Source organism: Zootoca vivipara, chromosome 3 (genome assembly GCF_963506605.1).
Source record: "Zootoca vivipara chromosome 3, rZooViv1.1, whole genome shotgun sequence".
In the NCBI taxonomy this organism is placed as follows: domain Eukaryota; kingdom Metazoa; phylum Chordata; class Lepidosauria; order Squamata; family Lacertidae; genus Zootoca; species Zootoca vivipara.
The window spans coordinates 23,173,252-23,179,251 of record NC_083278.1 but is presented as its reverse complement, the minus strand read 5'-3'; positions in this window follow the sequence as shown (position 1 = coordinate 23,179,251).

The following is a 6,000-nucleotide window of genomic DNA, read 5'->3' as shown; positions in this document are numbered from 1 at the left end:
CCACCCCACCTGATTGTTCTGCTGTCCTTCTCCCCTCTTTGCTTTTGGCATCTTTTCCAGCCCTACAATATACTTTTTGAGATGAGGTTGGCAGATCTGTACACAGATTCCAAACGATACGACCCCACCATAGATTAGTATAAAGGCATTATGACGCTGGCGGTTTTATTTTCAATGGCTTTCCTAATAGTTCCTAAAGTGGAAGGAATTTGCTTCTTTCACCATTGCTGCACACTAAAGAGCATCAAATAAACTAAACTGGAGCAAGCCAAGAGAAGTATTAGAAATAAAAAGCAAATGCCATATTCGGGACTAGCAAACTCGCAAAAAAAGAACTACAAAAGATGGTGTTTTATAATCATTATAAACACTAGCCTTAGGATGAACTGGCTCCAAAACACAGTCCAACATGCAAACTGCGCTATGTGTGAGTGTGGCTGTGCTTCATGACGGTAAGAATTTTGAGCTGAAGGATCATGTCATTGCATCATGGCAGAGTTATGTACGGAGAGACGGCTGCGATCCAGATGTACAATAAACATGTTGTGTCTTTTTATAAATAATGCAAAGTGACATTGCTATTCAGCCTTTACAACTCAAAGAAGAGAAAGGAAAGGATTATTTAAGGGCATTGTGAGTAATGGATCAGTCCTTTCAACTACCACATTATGAAACTTGGGTAGCCCTACTTGCACGGATGTTCTGCACAAAACCTAGCACATAGTAGAGTATAACTTAAAGGTAAAGGTACCCCTGACCGTCAGGTCCAGTCGCAGACGACTCTGGGGTTGCGCACTCATCTCACTCTGTAGGCTGAGGGAGAAGGCATTTGTCCACAGACAGCTTCTGGGTCATATGGCCAGCATGACTAAGCCGCTTATGGCAAACCAGAGCAATGCACGGAAATGTCGTTTACCTTCCCGCCAGAGCGGTACCTATTTATCTACTTGCACTTTGACATGCTTTCAAACTGCTAGGTTGGCAGGAGCTGGGACTGAACAACGGGAGCTCACCCCGTCATGGGATTCGAACTGCCGACCTTCTGGTCAGCAAGCTCAAGAGGTTTAGACTACAGGACCACCCGTATCCCTATAGTAGAGTATATGCACATGTATATTCATCTACATATATGCATTCATATTCATATACTGGTTCAGGAGGGGAGAATCTTAGTAGGAAATCCGGTTGTGGAAATCCACCTGCGCAACAGGACTTCTGGTCTCTCTGTTCTCCTCCCCTTCTGTCTCCTATGTGCCCCCAAAATCTGCTATCAGACTATAATGGAGAGGAGAGGAAAGAGAATGAGTGGGTGTCCACTTGCACTGCACTGGATCTCATCCAACCAGAAATGTTCCCATTCTTTTGGTTAAAACTTTGGGATGGATGACCAATTATGGTTGAAGAGATTAAAAACCCTCCCCTTCCCCTGCTTTGAACCATGAATATTTCCATGTCTTTCAAAGGTTGTATTGGTGTATTGGTAAAGAATGCAGGCTGTGAGTACAGAAATACTCCAAGTGGCTTTTAGACAGCTATCTCAGACTCATATGCCCATATCAAGCACCCCATATGCATATTTAGAAGGTTGTGGTAAGGATTACAGAGATAATGTACGAGAAATGATTCACAACTGCTGTGTAATATTATTACAATGCACCAGTGCTAGATTACCAAATAGGCAGAGCAGGCATGAGCCTATGAGCCCCACACCTTTTAGGGGCCCCGGGACAACAGATCAAAATAATATTGATTTGATCTTGAAAGAAAATCACATTCAAGCTTTCTTAGTTCAACGTTATCCCACTAAAGCTTGCACATGAGGAACCCCTGCCCCCAAGATTTTGACTGCCCGGGGGCCTCCACAGGATTTAATCTGGCAATGCTTCACAGTCTTGAATCAAGTCTCTGCATTGACTGCAACCTCCATCCCTGGCTTCCTCACTTACAACTTTTAAGAGCCAATTCACACAAGCACTTCTGGTGAATATTCTCCACCCTCGGCAACATCATCAATCTGGCTTCCTAAAGCAATCAATTTGTCAATCTTCTGTATAACTATCCGAGATTTAGCATGCATCTAACCCACTATTTGTGTGAAGTAAAATGGGGTCTATGGGCTCAGCATGGGCCCACAGCTGCTTCACAAATGTCTTCATGTAGTCAGCCAACCAACAAATCCTCTACACGGTTGTGTGTATGTTGTAGCTGCCAAGTTTTCCCTTTTCTCGCGAGGAAGCCTATTCAGCATAAGGGAATTTCCCTTTAAAAAAGGGAGAACTTGGCAGCTATGGTGTATGTGCTCTAAGTGAACATAGTATCAGTCAAATTTTTAAGTCAGAGTCTTAATTGGATGTGGAGAGATGGCATACCAAGAGGTTCCCTTGATGACCCTACATCAGTCAGGATCCTTTGAAATTCATTAGAGTTAGGAGTACAATCGTACCTCGGACGTCAAACGGAATCCGTTCTGGAAGTCCATTCGACTTCCAAAATGTTCGGAAACCAAGGTGCAGCTTCCGATTGGCTGCAGGAAGCTCCTGAAGCCAATCGGAAGCCGCTGAAGCCGTGTCGAACATTTGGGTTCCAAAGAACATTCGCAAACCGGAACACTCACTTCTGGGTTTGCTGTGTTTGGAAGCCAAAATGTTCAACTCACAAGGCATTCATCAACCAAGGTACGACTGTACTTAAAAATAAATAAATATCCATTTAATTCAGCTGTCCTGCCACATTGTGAATATAAGGAATGCTTTGCAATTTCAAGATACAAGTACCTACAAAGAAACATACTAATCTAGAGGAAGGTGAAATGGAATAAATGTCAGATGAAGAAGCACAACCTAAAACACCAGTCCTTGTTAGTATTTACATTTCAAGGTTTTCTCCAAATCAAGCTAGTCCCCCTGCCATTCCATATCCTATTAGGTGGTCACATATTGTTTTTCCTTTTTCAGCAAATGAGTTGGGACCAGTTTTATATTATCCATATGGTTTTAACCGTGGGATTTTCTTCAACACAGGAAATCTCTGTAGCCTGGCAAATTGCCCTGGGAACGGTTGATATGGACTCAGAATTTACAGTACTCATCAGGTGTCCACTTAGGGCATTTCTGTACAATTATATATATATAAAAGTGTTTCCTAACTGCATGTTATCCTTAGGGTGATCTTGCAAGCTCCAATCGCCTGCCAATAGCACAATATCCTGTCCCCACATAATGGAAAGGAATGTAACTTTCACTCTGTGTGTCTTTAAAACAGCAGGCTTTTTCTCCCAGGAGAAGGGAGTTCTACAACTGTAGAACAGCCACGTTCATTCGTTGGTCTGTTCATTCATTCTTGCCTTACATTGCTACACAGGACACAAAAATGCATGAATTTGTTTTTGCTCACCAGGACAGTACTGGGCCAGGGGAGTGCTGAGCGTATATGTTTTCCTCATGCAAAACAAGTGAAATACACACATGAAAGACAGGAGATTTGTGAGTTAGTCAAATATTCCAAATTTGCAGTTACCTGGCCAGTGATGTAGCAGACAGGTGAGAATGAAGCAGAAAATATCAATAATGTTCTTTGTTGCCTTAGTCCTATATGTTCTTATGCTTTGCCTGAGATGCACAGAAATCTGATTTACAAAGTTTCACTGCAACATTTAACTAACAGAGGTGGTGACACTCTATGAGGATTCCTCGGGTTTTGGTTCCAATGGTGATTAATGGGATTTTAATCTTCTTGGCATGTGCACCATGTAGGAAAACGGGGGAAAGTGCTCAATATGTTTGGTTACCTTAAGAATTTCTACATCTGTCGGAGTCATAAATGTTCCCCAGCTGACTTCAGCTCTGGAGGAATTCTCAGTTCTTTGCCCTCACCAGCAGCTGTTGTTGCAGCAAACATTAGCTTGGGAGTCAAGTGCTCCGTGAGATGAGCTCGGCAAACAAATAGTATTTTACACTTATGCAAATTGAATCCTGCTGGGAACATACCATGCAACTTTGCAATTGTATAAGGTGGAGTGGCTACACTCAGTAGATGTCGAATCTGAGCTACGAAACTGTATTACTGCCCCAAAATGGAAAATGAGTGAGGTCCCAACTAAAGAAGGATGGCAAATTAAGTTGACAGGATATCCACAACTCACAGACTTAACATTAGAATAAGAGAACAAGAAGAACATATGTTTAAAGAAGATTGGAAAACGTTTATTGAATATATAGGAAAGAATTGTGTACAACTGAAAACGCTGGCAGCATTAAGATAAATTTCCTTTATTTGTGATAATATTTTCCTTTATTTGTGATAATATTGTTTGTGTATGTATATAATTTGAATATTCTTATTATTTTCGTGTATGTATATAATTTGAATATTCTTATTATTTTTGTGTTTTTTTTGTCTTCCTTTGTTATGTATGTGTCTTTTAAAAACTTGAATAAAGATTATTTAAATAACACTGGGGAAAAAAAAGATAAATTCAACAGTGTGAACAGGTTTTGATGGATGCAATGATGTAATACTGAATGGTATAGCTTTGGAAAATATGCAGTGATTTATGATATGTAAAATTAGATAATCATGATAGAAAATTATGTTAAAATAAGTAGAATAAGATAAAGCAGGATAAAGGAAAGCGATGTTCAAACAATAGGAAGTCAATTTTTAAATTTTTCTTTTTGTATGTAAATTTCTTTTTCTTTTTCTTTTTAATGTAAATTTTTTGTAACTTTTCCCTTCTTTTATTTTCTTTCTTTATTGTTTGATTCTGTATTCTTAATTTTGAAGTGTATTTTGCTTTTTGTATTATCTATGGATTCGCTTTTGTAATTTTTGTAATTTTTAAAGTGCGCAAATAAAGTTTTAATTTTTTTTAATAAAAACGATATGTAAAATGAACCATGGAAACGAAAGAAGGGAAGTCATTGATATCTTAAGGATAATGAGTATTTTAAACTGTAAAACAGAAAACTTAATAAAATTATATACAAAAAAAAAATACAAAACTGTCTTACTTGTGTCTAACAATGCAATACATATGAGGGAGGGAAGACAGACTGAGATGCACACAAGAAATTTTTACAAAATGAAATTTCAAGGTTGAATTCTACCTCCACAGACATGTGGCAGTTCTACAACAGGATGCAGCCTACAACTCTGAAAATTAAGTCCTGGTAGCAGTGGTAGACCTCAAAAGCAAATACCATATTAAAGATACGAGTGGTGGTATCTAATGCTCTGTGAATGGAAGAAGTTCCCCTCCACAGACCATCCATGGAGTAAAAACAATAAACACTTAACACCACCCTTTGTGTTAATTTCTTTTATTTTTATTTTTGCATCTTAAAATCTACTGGGTTGAACCTTATGAACTCTGAAACGTCAGCTCATTAAATGAGTTTTCTCTGTCTCTTCCCTTCCCATTCCTGCCCATATCCCCATCTGAAATGCAAGAGCTCAATGTTGGGTCTTCTAGAATAGTATTGCATGCAGCACAGCTTGGTGGGGGAGGGGGAGAGAGGTCAGAAATTGGGGGCTCATCCCTTGGGCAATGGGAGGTGTTTTTCCACCTGTGCAGAACACTACTGTATCCAAGCCACAGTTGCCCACTTTCTGGAGCCAATGGTGGGGAAATAGTATGAAGAATGAGTGAATGAATTGCATTGCATAGACAACAGAAAACAACAGATGTCACCAGTGGAGATATTCTTTAATGGTTAAGCTTTATATTTGACATGAAATTTGAATTTTATAATGTACCTCTGTCAGTCCTTTTGAATGATAGATGGGGGCATTGATTGGCAAGTCCAGTTGTCCTGTCAGCCAGCTGATATCCATTCAATGAACCAGACAGAATTGCCAGCACCTCTTGTCTCAGTCAGTCTGAGAGTTTCACATAGCACTTCTCATTTGCTTGGAGGAAGTATGCTTTTCTGTTTCGATCTTACAAATAAAACCTCCTGTTCCATATTCTGATGTTTTAGGAAAAGAAGATTCAAACAAAGT